We start from the raw sequence: 22,902 nt of genomic DNA, 5'->3' as shown, positions 1-22,902 counted from the left end.
TTGGCCTTGGGTCTCCCAGCCTCATATATTATGGGCTGAATATAACTTTATCTGTTGCTTAGACTGTGATTCTAGCCATAGTAGATGAAAACGTACCAAGACAGGGCCACATCTCTTTAATGCCCCCTAACTTTGGCTGCATCCACAAGACTCAATAATGTTTTCCCAATTCATATAACTGCCATTTTCTCAATTGCATGAAAGTTGTTTTTTCAAACCTACCTATTTTTATTGCTCTGTGGTTTATCATCTAAGTTAAAGCAAGCAAGACAAGCGCTTGGACTTCCCTATCTTCTGCTTTTACTGTCCTAAACCCTTCTTTATGACTGGTCCAATCATTTACTTCAGGGAATACTGAAATAGAAACTTGAAAGTTCATTGTCCTGGCAAAAAACAAAAATAAGGGTGTCACTATTTTGTAAAGATCCAAACTGTCACGCAGACCAAACTCCTTACTAAAGGTGAGGGGGCAAAGTTCATTTCCTGGGTAACAGAAAGATTCATTAAACGGCTTGTATGATGCATGTCTCATGGATGATTGGGACGGAATCATAAACTTCTATTCTTTTGTATTTTATATGTAAGATTTATAGGAATGATCTACAAAAAATAAGGAAATGAACACATTGCATATGGATGTCTTAAAATACCTGGATTCTTGGACTTAAACTTTGAGGGTTTTCATTCATCACCTACAGGTATACATTTAAACCTCACACATGCAGGGACTGGAGGAAAAGCAGAGTGCATTGCTAATCTCAGACTGGGTAAGAGGTGAAATTATGTAGATTTTTTATCATGTTTTAACTTTTTTTCAAGTATTTAACACAAAATTTAAGATTTCTGTTTCTGAGAACTTAAGGAAGGAAAGGTAATATCTGAATTTCCATCTGATTCTGTGCATAAAATAAAGCTACAATAGAGGTTGAGATGCTGCTGTTGCAACATCTATTTGCATGCTGTTGATGTTTAAAGTGTTACATTTTTTGGAGATGAATTGAAAGAGGAAGTAGATATGACCCTTGCTTTAGAAGGAAGCTTTAGTCTGGTGATGGTGCTGGACTGGAGAGTAAATACATCCTATTTAGGGAGCAAGCAGAATGGAGGTTGTGGAGGAAGTGCTGATAGTAAGTTGAGTAGGTGATGCCGTAGCCCACAGTTCTTATAGCAGAAATGTCATGGTTGAGGGTTATCTTTTAATCTCCATACTTGCAACACCCCCTGAGAAGGGCTTTGTACATTAATCCAGTTGAAATCTGGAGTTAATTAATATCATGCATGCGTGCACCAAACTAGCTAGTCTTTCTAAATATTAACATTTAAAATCTTGATGGCTCTTAAACTTTGGAAGAGCTATGTCCCATGGAATATGTGAATAATGTATGGATTCTTTCCAGAAAGAGGTTGTGGGAGAGGCATGTGAACTAGTACTTCTTCCTTTCTAGTTTTTGGGGGAATCATCCAATATCTTTACACCTCATTTTCTCAGAGTGAAAAATGGGAATGACAATGTTAACTCCACAAAGTAGTTGGGAGAACGAAGTGAATGAACAGGCAGATTCCAGAGCCAATGTATAACAAGAGACAGCAATTACACCCTTATTCTTCCTTTTGGCTATGAGACTGATCTCTATCACTGTGATGGAGACAGAGAGGCATCTAAATGAAGGAATGTTCCCTGAAAAAGGTGTAGGTGATGAGGATAGATGAGTTTCACACCCTGGTATAAAATATGATGGAAAAAGAAAACCCAAGACTTTCACAGGCGATTGTGGGAATTTCCAGAAGAATCCATAAAGATATTGTGAATTTGTTGCTCTAGCAACTGATACTTGATGGGGCCTTAATACAATAATCATGCTAATAGTATTCATTTCAATATTGATGGAAAATGCACATTAACTTATTATGTACCAGGCGTCATGCTTAGCTTTGCTGGCACACATTTCCTGCTTTGTAATATAAATTTATGAACACAACAAAATAAAATAATGCAGTCTATAATATTTCATCTGAAATTCTAAAAAAGAAATCTTTGAAAATGAACACTTTGAAGCAGATGATTCAGTAGAATTACTGAACCGGCATGTCCCTGTTTTTGTCTTTGTCTCAGGGAGAGGTGGTCCTCATGCATTGTGAAGCAGAAGTTGTGGAGTTAGGTTGTGTGTCTCTCTGACACCTCTGTAATAACACTATGAGTTGCCATGCTAAAATGAGAAGACTACAAATGTGGCAATTCACCTTTTTTGCAGGATTCTGACAAGGTAGGTCAGCCCTTTCTGAGAGCTCACAATTCTGAGCTCTTAATGTGTGCTAGGTTTTGCTTTGACTGTCTTCGTAAGCTCATTTATCCTCAAAATCATCCTCAGGGGCAGATGGATTCATCATCTTTCCTACATTAGAACCCAAGTAACTGAAGTCCAACAAAGGGCTCCAGGAGTCCAGGCACACCAAATAATCTTGGAACCCAGGTGTCATGGATCTGGGAAGCTTTGGCTTAATGACTACACAGGCTGTTCCATTTGCATGGTAGCACTTGCTATTTTCACTTTCCAGGTGAAAATACTACGCATGATATGCCAAATGATTTGTCTATGATAAAATGTTTGTGTGGCTTTGGACAAGTTACTGAATCTCTCTGGGTCCAGGGTTACTCTCTGTAAGGGAAGGGGGTTAGTGATTATTCTAAGTATGCAGGATTTGCTGTGAGGTCTGAGCTTAAGAACTTGAGCAGTGTCTGATACATTTTCAGTCTACATACTTTAGATTTTGCTATTTACTGCAACCAGGCCCTGTGGATGTCAGAGGAAGAAAAAGGATACGATGCAAGTCAAACTTCACGCAAAGATTTACTGTAGAAGAGGGGAAAGGGATACTATTTTTCAGGCATCGGAACAGGTCTTCCTAGGTCTTTGTGCCCAGGTCCGTCAGTGTCTTGTGACTGTCCTGTTGTGTGAAGTATTTATTGTTTGAGGGTGAGAGTAGGCACAGAACAAATTAGCCTTTTATTATTCTTCGGGATCTCAGGCTGGCATTTCTAAATCAGTTGCAAGCCTTTAGTTATAAAGCCACACTTTGTTGAAGAGCGAAAGTTCTTTATAAATACTAAGTGCTTCGTTTTGCTCTTAGAAGTCTGGGATTGGTTTGGTGGTGAAATGTTAGAGTGCAGTATTTCTAAAAAACCATAGCACAAAGGAACTTTTCTTAGAAAGGGAAAGAAGATTATCTCCCACTAGAAAGTTTACGATTTGGAAAAGAGATAGAGAAAAGGTGGGAAGATGTGATTTGACTAAGCCAGGTGGGGAGCACAGGGGAGAGGGAGCAGTGAATGGGATCAGCTTCTTAGCAAAGCCCTGGATTCAGTAGGTGTCGGTACTCAGCAATGTCCAGGTGGAAGTCCGATGTCTGGGGACACATCTGCAGGCTGCCTCACAGAATCGTGAGGAAGCCAGTGGATGGTTCTTGGATGGCCCACAAGGTGATTTTAGACAATCAGCCAGACAGGCAAGAGCTACCCTGGAGTCCTTAGGACTAAAAAATCTGACAAAATTGGAACATTCTGGAAAAGAGATGCTGTTACATCATGGAACAAGCACAGACCCCTTCAGACATAGTGGTGTAGGGTATCCATGGTGAGTGATGGAAGATCCCCACAAATGAAAGGTTCTCCTCATAGCCACGGTACTGACCCACACCCAGATGCCAGCTATGGGGGAAGGAGAGACAGGGGAATGGCTGGACAAGGTATGAAACCATTGCGACCAATTTGAAAGGACTGATTTTTCTCCCAAGTGCTTTAAAATTGAAGGAAGCACAATTGATTTATTTGCCCAATTTATTTATTTATTTCTTTAAGGAGCAGAAGGGATTGGGCTTCAGAGAATACCTGAGATCCAATATTAAATGTCACTCCTTTGCTTTTAACAGCTGAATGTGTATTTCAACCTTACCACGATATTTTAAAGGTATGGCAGCCTTTTCTAAGTTATGTCAGAATTTTGCCACAGGAGATAATGAGGTTGCATAATTTCCATATATAAACAACTAGAGAGCTGGACAAAGTTTCAAAACAAAAACTATCTTAAGATTCCCAAATGGATAATATAGGGCAGTGATTTTTGAGGAAAGAAAAGCAAATCAGGTGAACCCACATTTGACCAGGCTTTCTGTCTGGAGGTATTTTCATGGTAGCACAGGGAGATGAATCCAAGCAAACCCTGGCTCTGTTGTGAGTGGAGAAGACACACATCAGCACCGGAAGCAGCCTAAGGTGCTGGAAGATCTGTGCTCCTAGTATCCTGGGAAGAGTCCCATTGACCCTTTGGCTGAGTCTCACTGTGCAAATGCATCATTATACATGAGCAATTTCAGAGGAAGAGAGTTGAATAAACTCCTGAAGATCACAGTGGCCTGGGAATTGTTTGAATTACCATATGCCACAGTGAAGAGACCTCATGAACTGCATGGTACGTGTACCCAGAAGAACCTGAATGGCAGTGCTACATGAGCAGGCAGGAGGAAGGGAATATCATTATATTCTTTGAACTGTAACTATGAACTATGGAATCTATTCTATTTTTATTAATATCACATTGGCATGAAAAAATAAGTTATCAAATAAAAAAATCAAGTTAACCTGGATTTCAAAATATGACCAAATTTGAACCTACGACATACAACATCCAATCAAAAGTGCTGTTATATGTGAAGAAAAAAGAAAATAAAACTTATAGCTTGGAGGAAAACCAGACAATGGAACTGATCCAAATGAACAGAGATGGTAAAATTAATTCACAGACAGGAAGTTTATGGGGCAGACTCCATGGCGTGTCAGACTTGTCCTCCATCTTGCAGAATCTGTATCCCGTGAGGGCACTGGTTTGTTTCCTTTCTGCTTCAGTTCCTGTCCAGCTTCTTGTTTAGAACCTGCAAAAGCCACAAAAGGGCATGCCCTCGAGCCTCTGTGCTCATGTGAGAGACCTCGAGCAAGCTCCTGGCTCCTGCTTTGAATCAGCTCAGCTCTGGTCATTGTAACCATTTGGCTAGTGAACCAGCAAATGGAAGATCTCTCGCTCTGTCTCTTCTCCTCTCTGTAAAATTGCCTTTGAAATAAAAGTAAATCTTTTTTTTCCTCATTTTTTTATTCATTAATTACATTGTATTATGTGACACAGTTTCATAGGTATTTGGGTTCTCCCCACCCCTCCCCAAACCCTCCCACCATGGTGGATTCCTCCACCTTGTTGCATAACCACAGTTCAGGTTCAGTTGAGATTCCCCCATTGCAAGCATATACCAAACATAGAGTCCAGCATCTTATTGTCCAGTCAAGTTCAATGGCTTCTTAGGTAGACCCTCTCTGGTTTGAAGATAAAGTAAATCTTTAAACAGGTATTTTAAAACTGTATAAATCATACATACATATATATATATATATATATACACACACGTATACATATACATACATATGCAACACAAAAAATTTAAACATATATATGAGAAAAGATGAGTAAAATTAGGAAAGAAATAAATGTAAAATAGACTTCAGTGGCAGTTTTAAAGAATGAAACAAAGCAATTATACATTAATATATACTGTATGGGATAAGTGGCAAATAAGATACAACAGAAAATATTATTAAATATGAAAATATAGTTACAGTAAGTATCCAAAATAAAGCCCAGAGAAACATTAACGCTTAGTCACCTGTGAGTCAATCAAATGATTTAACACATGTGCAACTGGATTTACAAAAAGAAAAGGAAAGTAACAGAATAAATATTTGGAGATATAATGACCGAAGTTTTTCCAAATTTGACAAAGATGTCCAAAAGTTACATATCCTAATGGCAAAATAAAGTCCAAGTTAAATAAACAAGGGCAAAAACCTAGTCAGGTTTGATCAGAGCTGCTGAAAGAGTGTTAGAGAATCTGGAAAGCAGCAAAAGTCAGAGAAACAGTTCATACAGAAGAAAAACGTTCTTTGGTTTATTTTTTTAAAAAAAACACAGCACATTTATCGTCAGAAATAGCACAAAGCCAAAGAAAATTTATTTCGTTTTCTATTTCCTTGATGCTAGCTTAAAGTTCTATGTCCAGGGGCTGGCATTACAACACAGCAGGTAAAGCCACTCCCTGCAGCACCAGCATCCCATATATGGGCAGCTCTGTGTCCTGGCCGCTCCACTTCCAATTCAGGTGCCTGAAAATGACCTGATAAAAGTGTTTGGGACCCTGCTACCTGTATGGAGACCCAGAAGCAGCTCCTAACTCTTGGCTTCAGCCTGACTTTCAGGCTGTTTGGGTAGTGAAACAACAGATGGAAGATCTCTCTCTGCATCTGTCTGTAAGTCTACCATTCAATTCAATCGATCAATCAATATTAAAATATTAAAAAAGGAAATACAGACATTAAAAGACAATAAAAACTGTATTCCTTGAAAGACGTGAATGAACAAAATTGAGTCAAAAATAAATATCCCAAATAAACTACCATTTGTTTGGGACGTTTTATTTGTAACTAAAACTTTCCCACATATAGAACTATAAGTAAATTCATTAGAGAAATTTATCAAGCAATTAGTGAAGAAATAATACCACTTTACACAGAAATTCAGACAACAGTAGAAGAAACTCTAACTCATTTTATTAGACCAACATTATCCTGATGCCAAAACCAAAGATATTACAAGAAAAGAAAATTATAAAAACTTTTCTTTAATGAACATTATTGCAGGAGTCATTAATGAAATATGTAGCAGCAAACTGTATTTAGTGATGTGTAAAGAGAATAGCAATTAACTGCTTCAGTTTTAAAAACAAGGTTTATTCCAGAAAAATAGAATTGACAATAATACAAAATCAATTCATATATTTTATTACTTTTTTAAAGAAAAAAGACAATTCGGAAATTAGAGTTTCATAGAGAGAGGGAGATATGCAGAGACAGAGATCTTCCATCCTCTGGTTCATCCCCTACATGAATGAAATTGCCTGTACTGGTCCAAAAAAAGCCAGGAGCCCAGAGTTTCATTTGGGTTGCTCATGTAGGTTCAAGAGCCCAAGCAGTTATATCATCTCAGCTTTTTTCCCACTCATATTAGCATGGAACTGGATCAGAAATTGAGCAGCTGGTCCCAGTTACAGGAATCTGCCTAGGTTGCATTGTACTTAAACAAGTGTTACACTGCTGGGAGAAAAGCAGGCAGTAGCTGGTGGGTATTCTGGGCCATGTTAATGCCAAATTTGTGTTAACTCTATCAGTATGCCAGCACGATTGCTTATTCTTTTCTTTTCTTTTCTTTTCTTTTCTTTTCTTTTCTTTTCTTTTCTTTTCTTTTCTTTTCTTTTCTTTTCTTTTCTTTTCTTTTCTTTTCTTTTCTTTTCCTTTCCTTTCCTTTCCTTTCCTTTCCTTTCCTTTCCTTTCCTTTCCTTTCCTTTCCTTTCCTTCCCTTCCCTTCCCTTCCCTTCCCTTCCCTTCCCTTCCCTTCCTTCCTCTCTCTCTTTATGTCCCTCTCTCTGTCTTTCTTTCCAGTGGTAAATCAGATCACTGTACTTCCAGATGAATGAGGGGGCTGAGTGGTTTAGAGGAGGGAAACTGGAGAAACTTTCTGGGTTAGACCAATGCACCTGTTCACCTGGGAGATCTGAGCTGGACTAGTTAGCATCCACCACTGTCCACAGTTGCACATGAAAGCTAGGGCTGGAGGACCTTCCTGGCAGGGCTAGTCCACAGTACCCACCAGTGAATTTTAGGGCAAGGGGTGGGTTATGTTAGACTGGGCCATGACACTAACCAGCATGTGAGATACCAGATTTGGAGCAGATTTTGTGGGGGGTTTGTGGACTCACCCCTGTGGGACTGCCACACCATCTGAGTTGCTCAAGAGCTAGGGGTGGTGATGGACTGAGCTTGGCATGACCACAAACTCACTGATACTCATGGGTACTAGGGTTGGGGGGAGGCATGCAAGAATCAAGATAAGTGCCGACTGGATGGACTTTGTCACAGCCTTCACTGGCACGTGCTGGGACAGGGTGCAAGTTAGACTGGACCACAGTGCCCCATGAAAAGGGAAAGATTTGGGATGGGGACTGGGCCTATCAGAGAAACTCCAGGCACTCTTCTGCTTGGCGGTAGCTGCCTCTGGAATGCATAAGAGCCAGGGCTGGGGGCAGACCAAGATGGACATGGTAGCATCATCCTTTGGCATGTGTGTGGACTGGGTTATGGGGTAGAGTGGGCTGAGCTAAGATGCAACACCCATAAGTGTATATGAGAGCCTGATTGGGATGAGGCATGGATGAATTTAGTCTATTGCACATACTGACATGAGCAGGAACTAGGACTGGGGGCAGGCCTGGTGGAGGTTATTGGGAGTTATCCCAGCCAGGATGCAGTTCCCACTGACTTGTGCAATGGCCAAATCTGTGACAGGCTGGTTTGGCTGGGCCACAGCACCTGTCAATTTGCGTAGCACATGGGGTTGGGGATGGAACTGACCAAACAACTATAATCACCTGTGTGCACATAGCCTGATGTAGGTGACAGACTGAGCTGGACCCTGTACTGGCTAGTCCATGCAAAATTCAGGTCTGGGGTCACCTCAGGTGAGGTTTCTTGGGGGAATCCACAAGTAGACCACTGGACTCAAACTTAGGCCAAGGCAAAATCACAAAATATATGGTCTGACCTTAGAGTGCATGTGTTGGGACTAGGCCTCTATAATTGCTAATACCTGTGTAGTGGATAGCATGACCAGAAGCACATGGGGAGACATGGAAGTTAAGTCATGTAGGTCAGCAGAGAATGTTGAGTGCCTTATCAGAGAATGGAAAGCAGAACAGTTTGGGCAATTCTCCTGTCCTAACTTTATAGCAAGTGTCTGTGTCTAAGGATTCACTAAAAGACCAGGATGGGTTTTGTTAACCAATAGGCCTTAGAAAGATTTTCTCAGCCCTGGAAAATGAAACAATGTCTCAGATCCATCAAAAACAATTCAGCAACACCTCAGAACATTCTTCTCCACATTTGGATCTGTAAGATGACATCAAATGGCTAGTCCCCCTCTCCAGGTTCTGATGTGGCTTGTCAGCAAGGAGCCACTTCCACTTCTTCCTCTGAAACCTCTGTAATTACAGGAGAAAAAGAAAAAAAGTACATATTTTTCCCATCCACTTTCCTCCCTATCCTAGTCAGTGGCCCATGTGGGCATGCATACTTCTCAACTATGCAAACAACATTAAACATTAAGATAATTAAAAAAAAAAAAAAAGACTCTAGTCAGGTTTTTTTCTATCCTGGAGAGGTTTCCTTGATGAACAGCACATTCATGGACACACACATGCACATACATAAATAAAATACTTCATTTCTCGTTAAATGTTTTTGCTTTGTCCATAAGCCAAGACTGAATAGCATCAAGGATCAGATGGTTCTTCCAACTACTCTTAGGGAGCAACTTTGGATTTATAGGGAAATAATTACCCATCAAGTTTCACAACAATTCTCAAGTTACATTTCAGCCTGATGTTGAAAAATGGGTAAAATTTAGTATGACTCATCCGCATCTTTATATTTCATTTCCTTAGCTGTTTAGAAACAACCAATAGAATTAATCTGGTGTTATTTTTAGGTTTATAATATGTTTACTTTAATGAAGTCACTAATGTTCCTGTTTACTTATATGACATTTCTGAATTGTTCCAATATATCAACATTATGATATTTTTGCAGCTTCTCATGGACTGTATTATTTTACTTTTAGATATTTAGTCATATTTAAAATATCATATTCTCTCCTGTTGAAGTAATAACTTTTTCTTTTTTTCCCCTCCCCTCCTCTCTCCTCCCTTTTCTTCTCTTTTGCTCTCCTTTGCTTTTCTTTTTGTTGGAAAGGCAAATGAGATTTACAGAGAGAAGGAGAGACAGAGAGAAAGATTTTCCGTCCTCTGTTTCACTTTCCAAATGCTGCAATAGCCAGAGCTGAGCAAATCAGAAGCCAGGATCCAGTAGCTTCTCCTGGGTCTCCCACACGGGTGCAGGGTCTCAAGGCTTTGGGACAGCCTCTACTGTTTTCTCAGGCCACAAACAGGGAACTGGGTGGGAAACGGAGCAGATTGGGCACAAACTAGTGCCCATTTGGGATCCTGCTATATGCAAGGCAAGGACTTTAGCCCCTGAGCCATCACTCTGGTCTATGAGGTAATAACTTTCTTTTAAAAAATATTCTTCAGAGGACATGAGCAAATTCTTGTAGGTTGAATTATTTGAATGCATTTTCAAAGCAAAAAAAATAATAACTGCTACATTTTTAGCAGCAGAAAACTTCAGAGAAATTGATGCCCAGCGAAATCATGGTGAAACCTCTTAAGAGATAAGTCATCCCGTATCACTAACTAGAAAACTGCAAAAATTCAAAAAATGAGGGGTCAGCATTATGGCATGGTGGGTTAAGCCGCTGTTTTAGATGCCTGCTTCCTACGTGACAGCTCCAGTTGGATTCCTGGCTGTTACACTTTTGATGATGCTCTGTGATGATGCTCTTAGAAAGGCAGCAGAAGATGGCCCAACTGCTTGTTCCCCTGCTACCCACCTGAGATTGGCTCCTGGCTTCAGCCTGACTCAGCCCTAGCTGTTGCAGCCATTTGGAAAATGAGCCGATGATACCCCTCTCCCCAACCCCCTGCCGATTGCACTGCCTTTTAAATAAATACACAAAATAAACAAAAGCATGCAGAATTCTGTTTTTTTTGTTTTTTTTTTTTTTAACACTGTGAAGTCTCACTCTACAGAGGTCTCATTTCCACAGCAGTCTGCTGCATAGAAAAGCAGTTGATCCTTTGGGGGGAGTATTTGATCTTCATTGTGACCAGTTCCTACCACTCCTCAGTTCCCCTAATTGTGAAAGCAAAGGCTGGTTGCTATTGGTTAGTGCAAACAGCGCAAATTAAAATGACTGTGAAACTGTGACTGCTGTGACAGCCAATGAGGGAACAAACATACGCAAGGAATGGGAGGCTGATGAAAGGTTGTTAAAATGACAAGCAGTTTGACTATGCTCATTTGAAGGACCAAAAAAAGAATGCAGAGTGTAAGTTGCCAGCACTTATGTGAAGATCACTTGGAATGAATCCTATGTGGGGGAGCGTTGGCTGGAGTCTGGGTGAAGGTTATATACTCCATCTGCCTGGGTCATAGAACAGAAAGTGTTCCCTGGAGGTTCTGCCAACTTCTTTAGCTCTTGTGTGATTAGAATTTTGTATTTACATTTCTGTTGCTTTCACTTGATAAATGTCCACTACTGTAGGTTGCAGTTAGATTCTCTTTAAATATACTTGTTGAAACTAATTAGGTGCCTTCAAATTAACTCTGGTAAGTGGAGTATCTTTTCTTATTGGCAATTTGCTGAATAAATCAGCTTGTATTGCTTTACTACCCCATAACTCCCACCCCACCTTCCTCTTTTACAAATGATGGTTAGTTTTCTGTTCAGGTAATTTAACTTCTTTCTAGTGGCCTGGCCTTGTGATTTTGTAACTCAGTCTCAGTAATATGTTCTTGGAATTAGCAATGGATGGAATGCTTTTCTGGTCATGGAACCAAGAAAATGGAAGGAAATCTGGTGGGGAGAATTTATGGAAAAAATCTTGTCATCATGTAAAAAAGAGCATGTTTAGTAGCTACCACTTTGTCTGATTATGATGTAAAGTGATTAATTGATCAAAAGTTTCATTCAGAAGAAAGCAATGTGAAAAAACCAAAAAATCCTTAGTCCTAATGATGTTGCTAATGCATTTAATTAAGTAACTCTGGGGTTATCTAACCTTAGAATTTCTCACATGAAACAATAAATGTCACAACACTTAAGCTAGTTAGGCCAGGATTTCCTGTTTCTTGTAGTTGAAATCTTCTAATGGATACACTGGGGAAAGACTTCATTAATGATTGGTTTGCAAGCAGTTAAAAGACTTGTCAGATTAAATGGAAAGTTCTTTATTCCAGGATCATATTCCAAATAAATTATCCTAGAAAGAAGAGAGAAAATGGATTGTAGAAAAATAGAAGAGATCCATGAAAGGGAGGAAAGAAAGAAGTAAAAAGAGAGAGAAAAAGAGAGTGAATATATTCTAGAAAATATATTCTAGAAAATTTAGTCAGAATAAAAATGTTTAATACATATTGTAAATAATTATGTAGATAGATATGAATGTTTCTTTAAGAGAGCTCACATAGTTCAGAGATTGTGCTTCTGGGGAACCTTGAATACTTCCATGGTTCTTTAAGTTACTTAACCCAAATTATTAATGATGCATTAATTCAGTGAGTCCTCTCATCTACCTTCATTGTGCTTCTGATCTTAGATTTGTTAATATTCGAACACAAATTAAAGGTTTCTGTGAACTAAGCTTTGTTTTCAAACCTGAGTTACCTATAAGCTCTATATATTATAATACCCCTGTCTATTTATTTAGAAACTCTGAATGTGATTGGCTTGAATCTGAGGCCAAAAGAGTTCTTTGTTATGATTAATTTCCTATTCATTCAGAAGCAAGTGTGTGTGTGTGTGTGTGTGTGTGTGTGTGAGAGAGACAGAGAGAGAGAGGGAGAGAGAGAGAGAGAAATAGAGAGAAAAACCAAGACTGTTCTATGCTTATTTTAAAAAGTAGTACAGGGCCTGGCAGCGTGGCCTAGCGGTTAAAGTACTCGCCTTGAACGCCCCAGGATCCCATATGGGCATCAGTTCTAATCCCGGCAGCTCCACTTCCCATCCAGCTCCCTGCTTGTGGCCTGGGAAAGCAGTCAAGGACGGCCCAAAGCCTTGAGACCCTGCACCCGCGTGGGAGACCCGGAAGAGCTCCTGGCTCCTGGCTTCGGATGGGCGCAGCACTGGCCATTGCGGTCACTTGGGGAGTGAATCATTGGATGGAAGGTCTTCCTCTCTGTCTATCTGACTTTCCAATGAAAATAAATAAATCTTTAAAAAAAAGTATACAAAATCATGTTATTTAGCAGAAACTTTCCAGTATTAGAGAAATCATACAGGAGGAAGGGAAATGTATTCGAGGATAAGTCAGTAAGTAACTAGTGACATTTCTGCAGTCACATGTACCAGAAATCATACACAAGACATTTAAAATCTTGCGAAAAGTGAGTGGGGAGGCAGAGAATTGTCTGAGCCATGATGAAGTGAGGTCCCAGATCTTGGCTCTGCAAGCTATCCTCCAAGGGTTAAATTCAGCTTGTCACATGCTTTTATGAGGCTTGTCAGCACGGAATGGCTTATGTTTTAATTTATTTTGTACATTATTTTCTTAAATTTTATTTAAAAGAATTAGAGACAGAATATGAGAGAAACAAAGATTTTTCATCCATTGGTTCACTTTTCAAATGGCCAAAAGGCCAGGGCTTGGTCAGGCTGAAGCCAGGAGCCAGGAGCCAGGAACTTCTTCTGGGTCTTTTACATGGGTGCAGGGGTCCAAGCATTTAAGCCATCTGCTGTTCTCCCAGGCACATTAGTAGGGAGCTGGATCAGAAGTGGAAAAGTCGGCGTGTGAATTTGCATCCATATGGGATACTGACGTTGCATAAAGTGGCTTAACCTTAGCCCTGAGTTTTATCTTTTTAAATGACTGGGAAAAAAACCATAAAATGTGAAACTTACACATGTGAAAACTATACATAATCCAAATTTCAGCAACTATACATATCTTTTTAAGAAGTAACATTGCTTATAGCCACTTTCCAGTTATGAAGACAGATTGAGTAGTTGCAATAGAAATTACAGCAAATAATAAACTATTTGAATCTTGACCTTGACAGGAAGTCTACTGAACTTCAGCATAGATAGCCTAGACCAAGGCCTCTCAACATTTCGTATGCATGTGAGTCACTGTGGATCTTGTGAAAATGCAGATTCTGAATCAAGAGGTCTGGAGCTGGGGGGAACTGAGATTGTTGTGTGTCATCAACTCCCATCCAGGGCACATACTGCTGGTCCGAAGGCCACACTGTAAGAATCAAGGGTCTTATTCAGGGTTAGCAAATTTATTCTTTACTCAAACGATGTTGTGTTTTTAGATCTCAAGGGTTTTATGACTACTTGTGTTCTAGGAAGAAAGCAGATTTACACATCACATAAAGGAACAGGAGTGGCTATTCCAGTAAAAGTTTATTTGCAAAAGTACATGTTGGACTGTGTTTATTTGGGGCTATAGTTTTCCAGTTGTTGGGACAGAGTATTAGCATGAAGTGTCCATCAAGGAATAGATATTGTTCAACTGTCAACTTGCTTAACAGTTCTCTGATCTTCTACTGAAAGATAATAAGATTGAAGGCAAAAATAACTTTCATTGGGTACTTCATATATGCCAGCTTCTACACAACACACCCAAGTGCTTACTCTTACTCAGTCCTCACAACTGACTAGGCAGTAGATAATATTATTATTCTAATTATAAATGAGGACCTGAGTGTCAGAGAAATGTTATGTGCTCAAAGCCACTGCAGAAACTTAGTGGTAGATCCAGGATGATATATAATCCATAGTTTTGGATGTTGATGTATAGAACACATTCATTCACAGGAGTGTTACAAGCTGGGGATCTGTGCTGTGAGAAGGCTCCCCTTCATCTGAAGGTTTGGCGGTCACAGATCTGCACAGTAACAGAAATGCCTTTAGAGTCAATATTGAATGAGGGTGGTGGAAAACAGGATGTTTAGCTTAGGGAGGAAAAGTTTTCTGTTCATGTCAGACTTCATATTTCACTACATGTTGTTGATGTTAAGATTCAGGCAGATCTCAGAAAACACACTTTGCATAGCCTTGGAGTTCCCATGCTCCAAAAATGAAAATACTTTACTTTATAATAATGTGTTATTTTAGGCATCAAAAACTAAGACATTCTGCCTTCTCTGTACACTTTGGAATTTTTAATTATACCATGAATGTCCCTTCCAACCACAATGACTGAAATTATGTTTCTCTTTCCAAATTCTTTTAGATTGTTTCCCCCTTCTTAGCTACAGTTACTGAAATAGGGAATGGACCTTGACTTTGCCTGAAAAATATGACTGATTTTATTTTTCTTTACACTTTTATTTCTGTGTAAATTTGCACTTGTAGGTAAGGCACGTACCAGCACAACTGTATTATAACCATTTAACGTAATTCTAAGAACACAAACATTGTTAAGTAAGAATGCTTTGTAAGATGCTTTCTAGGCTGTCAGACACAATATTAGATTACAGATAAGGTACAGGGATGAATAATTACGTCATGCTTGTGAATCATCTGTTGAGAAATGTAACTCTGTTGCCTTGATGATTGATAATAATTGTCATTTTATGAACAATCAGTGTAGGTAAAGGACAAGTAGGAATGGAGCAAGAACTTGAAATACGACCTTAACTATGAACACATAGAGAATCATGGATTTTTGGAGTCAGACCTCTGCATGATCTAATTTAGCCATTTCATGCTATGCTTCTGTGAGTCCAAGGAAGTCCAAATGGATTAAGTGAAAATTTTAATGCTGCTTTCTATTTCACCATGGATGCATAGCTATTTTTCTTTGAATATGGAAATACGTATTAGACTAATAGAGATTTGGAATAAAGTACCTCAACTGGCAGGCTTCAAACAAAAAAAAAAGTATAGTTTCGTGGTTCTGCAGGAGGGAGGAATGATGTGAAGGTGTGTGCAGGGCCTTGCCTCCTCGAAACGCCTAGGTAAGGACTCTTGCCTCACATTTCCTGTGTCCAGTGATGACCCATGGCCCTTGGCATTCCATGGATTATAGAGGCGGCACGTCGGTTTCTTATTATGGCATTCTCCCTGTCTCTGGGTCATTAAATGTCTATTTTCTTACAAGTTATATTAGAATAGAGGCCTTGTCATAAGAAATTATGTCTTCAACAACCCTATTTTTGAATAAAGACACATATTGAGTGTTAAGACTTCAACATATCTTTTTTGGCGGGGCCTAGCACATGCTGAGATCCCATATGAGCACCAGTTCTAATCCCAGCAGCCCCACTTCCCATCTGGGTCCCTGCTTGTGACCTGGGAAAGCAGTCGAGGACAGCACAAAGCCTTGGGACCCTGCACCTGCATGGGAAACCCAGATGAGGCTCCAGGTTCCTGGCTTCACATCAGCTCAGCTCTGGCCATTGTGTCAGCTTGGGGAGTGAATCATCAGATGAAAGATCTTCTTCTGTCTCTTCTCTCTGTATATCTGCCTTTCCAATAAAAATAAATAAATATTTTTTTAAAAAAGTGGCAAAGAATGAATTATTGAAATGCTTTGATTCAATCTCATCTATCTTCATTAAACTGTCCGCTCCTTTGGGTTAAAGTTATTTTTTCAGCATAGACAAATGAGTATATGTAATCATACCCAGTCTACAACACAACAATTATGTGAAGAAAATAATTCCTGCTACAGCATGTCCAGCAAGCTGGCAATAGGTAAAATCAGTTGAATGAAGGTTAGGAAACTTCACCTTGGAAAGATTAGAACTGAGGGATCCATAACCATCTGGTATCTGCTCTGCGTTGTATCTGTGGTTAGAGATGTCCATGATAGAAGCTCCAGGAATCTTCTGGATGCTTTGCTTGAGATCCTTATCAACTGTGGCCATGATGTAACACTTGCACTGAGTCTACTACACAATCATCTGCAAAGATTTCTTTGCGTGAGCTTGGTAATCATTCAACTCTTGTATCCTTAAAAATCCTTAATGCCACTTGATATTTCTTCCCCAATTTTTCAATTTGTGCCATTACACAATCAGTTATACAAGGGATACACCTGGCGTATGATCCACTATTGATTGTATTAAATCTAGCTTGGCTTTAATGAAAAAGTTGATAAAGTTGGTATCAACCAGGATGTGGTAAAGTGGACCCGGTTGTGTGTTATACTTCAAGAATAAGCAGAGATGGTGCTGGAGACTTCTCTTTCCTTCAGTGCACTGGAATCTTTCTCTTCCTTCTTTCTAGGTTTTGATCTATCCTTTTCTTTGAGCTGCTCATATCTAAGCATTAGTTTCATGGACGCATATTTCCTTGTTTTCTTCTGCATGCTCTCGCCAGGCTCTTGTTTCTTCCAGAAACTGTGTTAAAGCGTTCTTGTGGTACCATAATTATAGCCACAGTTTTGTGTCTCAGATTATTCAACTGAGTCTGGCTATTTTTTTTTTAAATAAAAACCAATTAGTTATTTGTAAAGTTTTAAAATGTATTGCCAATTTTATATAACAACATTAAGCTTTAGAGCCCGGTGCAGAGGCCTAGCAGCTAAAGTCCTCGCCTTGAACTGCCAAGATCCCATATGGGCGCTGGTTCTAATCTTGGCGGCCCTGCTTCCCATCCAGCTCCCTGCTTGTGGCCTGGGAAAGCAGTCGAGGATGGCCCAAAGCCTTGGGACCCTGTACCCGCGTGGGAGACCTGGAGGAGGTTCCTGGTTCCTGGCTCCTGGATCCTGGCTCCGGATTGGCACAGCACCAGCCTTTGCGGTCACTTAGGGAGTGAATCATCGGACGCAAGATCTTCCTCTCTGTCTCTCCTCCTCTCTGTATATCTTACTTTCCAATAAAAATAAATAAATCTTTTTAAAAGCAGAAAAATAAACATCAAGCATTAATTTGGAGATGAGCTTTTAAATGAAGGTTTCCCATTTGTTCCTGCGGGGGCAGGGAGAGAATAAAAGTGAGGAGAGACAGGTCTCCTTGTGATTTTGGCTCTCTTACAGGTCAGTGAGGCAGTTGAACTGAGAAGTTACCCAAATGATCATGAATACCCAACAAGAAATTTTGGAAATATTTTTTAAAAATTTCAAGTACCACAGGGAAACAAACTCATTACTACGAGCTCTATTTCTCCAAAATGAATTTCTGATTTCTTTGATATTGAGAAATTACTTCAGGGAGGTATCCTTTGTTTCTCTGTAGTGATTCTTGATCCTATCAGTGTGTATTTGGCAGTTTTTACTAAGTGCTAGCCAGGGCCGTGTTATACATCTGCTCTTAGTCAAGCAGTGGTGAGCATAAATGTTGTGTATTGATAACTTTTTCACTTTTAGCCTGTAAACTTAAAAGCACAATATCATAAATTTTGGAAAAATGAGACAAGTGTTAATGTATTCATCTGAATCTATGAATCACTAAGTGAGAATCTAGTAGAATGAAAAGAATGTTAACAGTTCTGCTTAATTGACTATACATTGTACAATGGAAACTGGTGATATTTGAAAATGTGAAACATTCCTTTTTGAGTGTTCTTGAAGTTCTTTAACCAGAATAAAACAGATTCTAAATTTGGTGGCCCTAATGTTGTCTTCTTGAATTTTCAAAAAGATGAACTTTCAACATGATATGTTGTGTCACTGCTAGGTAAAGGAATACTTGTAGTGTTGAGCACTAAATCAGATTTTAGTATTGTAAGATACGTAGCAGTTACGGGATTGTAAACTCTAGTACTCCACCACTTGTGAGATATCATTTCTTCATGGAGTTTCCTTTGGAATAGCAACTCAAAGCCTAAAGGGATGGAGAAGGAAAATGAAAACAACAGTTACCCTTTTCCATTTTGTTCAGATGCACACCCAGAGAAAAATGTTAAGGGCTAATACTGATCTGTACTGCTGACAATGCAAACCTGCTGCACAAATACATCAGAGCCACAACTTCAGCTTCATTCTAAAATATGCAACACAAAGGAGAAACCAAAATCCAACCTTCTTCCCAACACCCAGCTGGTCATCATTAACATGAAGAAGCGCCCTGTATCCTAGCATGCTTGAATAGACTTCGTGTAGCGGAAGTCTCTGGAAGTATCTGGAGCTACTATGTGTACAGCAGAAGGTAGCAATGATTGTGAGTGACCTGTTCAAATGTTCATGCCAAGTTTCTGGAACTAGGCAGGTAGATGGCCTGGAATCAGTTGGGCAAGTCAGATGTACGATAGCCTGTCATAGTGAAGAGCTTAGAATCCAAACACACTCAGAGAACTGTCACGTAGTTTTGCAATTCACATAGATGTGCAGCCAACTCAAGTTTTCTAGCAGTTTAAAAGTTTTCCTAGGGTGAGAAGAGATGGAGACTGGAGAAGGAGTTGGAAATGGAGAGAGAGAGAGAGAGAGAGAGAGAGAGAGGGATGAAGATGGAGGTGGAGACAGAACTTCCACAGACTTTTATGTCTTTAGGACCATGAAAGCGGGATGGGAATCAATACGCCTGCTTTGGCCACCAAGTGATTTCCTTGGTTATGGTTCAATTTAGGATAATATACTTTACATCTTTTTACTCAGAATTTTGGTGTTAGAATACAAGCCTAGAAACATTGAGAATCAAGACACAAATGCAAGAAGTGCTGGAATTTTAGTCTACTTCTGGACACCTGCAGTTGAGTGCAAAGAGAGATCAACTAAAGCCCATTTCTCTGCACAGAGATTAAAAGTGATGGACAAACCCAGATTCACACAAACGACCTTGCCGTTGGTTTTCTGGCCTCCTCTGTGACTGCACAGTGGGTAAATTGATGACCCTCATTAGTGCACAGAAATCGGCTGTGCTAACTGTATCTTGCATGTACAAAACAAAACAACAAACAAAACACTTGCCACTGATAACTTTTCAGAATTACAGTTGATGGAGCGAGCAGGATTTTTAACACATTGGAAAAAGTGGTGTTATAAATGCCTGCAATTTCCAAAAGTGCCACGTTGATGTGAGTCAAAGGGAAGATGGGGAGCAAGGATTATTGTGCTTCTATGTCTGCAGGATGAAATCTATCCACTTTCTATAAATAAAAGAAAGAAATACTTTTATTTTATTTTTTAAAGATTCATTTATTTTTATTTCAAAGTCAGATATACAGAGGAGGAGAGATAGAGAGGAAGATCTTCCGTCTGATGATTCACTCCCAAAGTGACCGCAAAGGCTGGTGCTGTGCCAATCCGGAGCCAGGATCCAGGAGCCAGGAGCCAGGAGCCAGGAACCTCCTCCAGGTCTCCCACATGGGTGCAGGATCCCAAGGCTTTGGGCCATCCTCAACTGCTTTCCCAGGCCACAAGCAGGGAGCTGGATGGGAAGTGGAGCTGCCGGAATTAGAACCGGTGCCCATATGGGATCCTGGTGCGTTCAAGGCGAGGACTTTAGCTGCTAGGCCACCGCTCCGCCGGGCCCGAAATACTTTTATTTTTAAAAAGGAGAATGGATTTGGAAAGAAATGCATTATTGTGATGACACATATTAGGAAGAGGTAAATGTTTTTCCGGTAGAAGCTGTGTTCTGGCTGAACTAGAATGTTCTAGTGTTGTGTAGAGCATAGATACCCGTGCTCAGGGCAACTCCATCTGAATTTGCTGCCATAAACATGTTTCAGGCTTAGATTATGTGTTTAAACCATCAATCTAAAGTTTGGCCATACAAAGTGATACTTGGACTTCTGTTAGAAGTTTCTGGAAAATAGTGTGGTGATTGGTAATCATCATTTTTATCTACAGCAAGGGGCAGGAGAAAAAGAGCTGCCAGCTTTTAATGCTGTTCTGGGATTCACATTTCATATCAGACCTGTTTAGCCAGCAAAATGCAGAAGCAATTACATATGAAACCAAGAAACTGAAGTTCAAAGACAAAGAAACAAAAAAACCCCTGTTTTGTCAGACATATTTCTGGAATGAACCCTCCAGCTGCGGGTATTTTTATTCGCTGGTCAGTGATGACATGTGCTATTCTCACTCTGCTAAATTAGCCACAAAGAAAGGTTTACTTTGGTGGTTTGAAGGTATCTTCTTTCAGAATTTTGATGTGGCAGCACATCCCTTAACAGCTCATTTCCTGAGGGATACTAAACAAGTTCCAAACCCAGAGAAAAGAAAAGTTTAAGATCTCTCACCTCCCTGTGAACCCTTGTCTTGTTTAAACATAGAAAACTCACAATCTGGCTTCAACTGAAGCCTGCCACAAAGGCTTACATATTTCTTATGCAGAGACCCAGAGCCCATTTTTCACCAGAAAACTAAAAGATGTCTGTACTAGCCCTGTGCTCTGCCCAAACATGAAACTGGAGCTCAAATGAATGAAGCAAGCTTGTCTTTTTTTTTTTTTTTTTTCTGTTACAATTGAGCTGGAGAAGGCTCAATCACACAGGGTCTTCACATCTTTTGGTTCTGCACTAAAAATACGAATGCACTGACTACACTATCTAAATATCCATAAAGAACCTCACTTTTTAAATTAAGTATTTCATAGCCATTGCTCTTAAGGCACTCGCAGTTTGAACGATGCAAGTGAATGTGAGGGGTCACGGTAGATATAGTTGCCACCATAAATAGATATGGTAGATATAGTTGCCATCTTCTGATTGGGAAGATGAAGTAGTCTGATTGTCAGCGAGATAGGCTGGGGATAAGTAAAATTTTGTGGTGTTTGTTGAGCACACTGTGACTAAAGAATTGCATCCTGGAATTATATGAGGGATGCAGTCATCAAATGCACATGCACAGTTAATATTAAATGGTAAGTCATGGGCACTTCGTAGGTGGTCTTCTGATGCTTCCGTCTGACTCACAATAAAGGGTTACCAATGCATGTATTCATGCATAAAGTTACTTGTCAAATAAATGTGTTCTCAGGATATCAAAGTATTGAATCAATACAGCACATTACTCAAAACACAGGAGGAATACCAGAAGATTGGCACTACATGGAGAGACTCACTAACGTGTCTGGGTAAAGTGACTATATACTCTTGAATGACATCATTGCCAACTTTAAAATAAATAGAGTTATTTGTGGTTAAGCCTAGTCTAACTTGATGCGATTGCCCTATGTTCTTTAAAGTTAGTAGCAGCAATTCCTGAAAGTCTCAAATTGGTATTTTTTTAAAAAAAAGCAAAGATGATTTTAAATCCTCATTTTTGGAATACAGCAGAATTACACAATAGAGTTTATTTCTCTTTGGCATTTTATAAAAACCCCAAGACTAGCTGTGACCCATGAGGGACCAGTAGATGTTTCATAACCAGCTCTAGAGATAGGGGTTCCTGGTCATAGCACCTGACAGTTAACATGGTGTAAATATTCACACAATGGCCAATTGTGACCTACCAATGGATGTCTACAAGTTCTAAAACCTCCTGTAAACTTAACAATTGGCTCCAACAAGGCAAGATGAGCCAGCTCCAGCACACTTGCTATTACTATTTTTGTACAGATCATAAAAACAGTCTCTAAAACTTCATTTGTCAAATATGCTACCAAAGAGGAGCATGGAGCCTCTCTGACTCTGGGTATATGATCCTCCCCAGACCTATCGAAGGAGGGAGAACATGCCTGGCATGAGGATGGCCAAGTGTTACTGTTGGTGCTTTATACAAAATTTTATGGAATCATATTTTTCAAAGTATATAAAACTCAGTGAGAAAATTCTTAAGCTTGTAAGATGAATATTAAATGTGCTTCTAACGAGATACAAATTTTAGTGTTACTTATTTCATATTGCTGTTGGAAGTACTGTATCAATAAGCGATTGTGAATAAACTATTACTGCCAGTTGCTACACCTCTTTCTTCACTGTGTTTTACATTTGTATTTCTCTGTCACTTCCTCTTGGGCATCCTTTCCCCTTAAATCAATCCCTCTACATCAATGTTCATTTATTTCACCAAAACAAATGTCCTTATGAAAGCTCTACGTCAACTAGACTGTTTACACAGTATAACTAAATGATCTTATTTTTCTCCTTTGACACGATTCTTTGAATGAAAGAAACATTACAGGACGTTACCAGTTCATGTGCCAGAGTATGGGGAACTTTCTGAAAAAAATAACATTGGAATAATTCTAACTTACATGGAAATGCTAATAATGTAGGAAAATGGGCTTTAGTTGTTTGT

At 39.5% G+C, this 22,902-nt stretch overlaps 1 pseudogene; it reads right to left on the bottom strand.

Moving 5' to 3' along the window:
* Positions 1 to 16,417: 16,417 nt before the first annotated feature.
* On the bottom strand, positions 16,418 to 17,076 carry LOC101518093 (rRNA-processing protein FCF1 homolog; annotated as a pseudogene).
* Positions 17,077 to 22,902: the final 5,826 nt, after the last annotated feature.

The sequence above is a fragment of the Ochotona princeps genome, chromosome 7 (assembly GCF_030435755.1).
Source record: "Ochotona princeps isolate mOchPri1 chromosome 7, mOchPri1.hap1, whole genome shotgun sequence".
NCBI lineage: Eukaryota > Metazoa > Chordata > Mammalia > Lagomorpha > Ochotonidae > Ochotona > Ochotona princeps.
The sequence above is the reverse complement of the archived record's forward strand: the minus strand, read 5'-3'. Positions and strand labels throughout refer to the sequence as shown.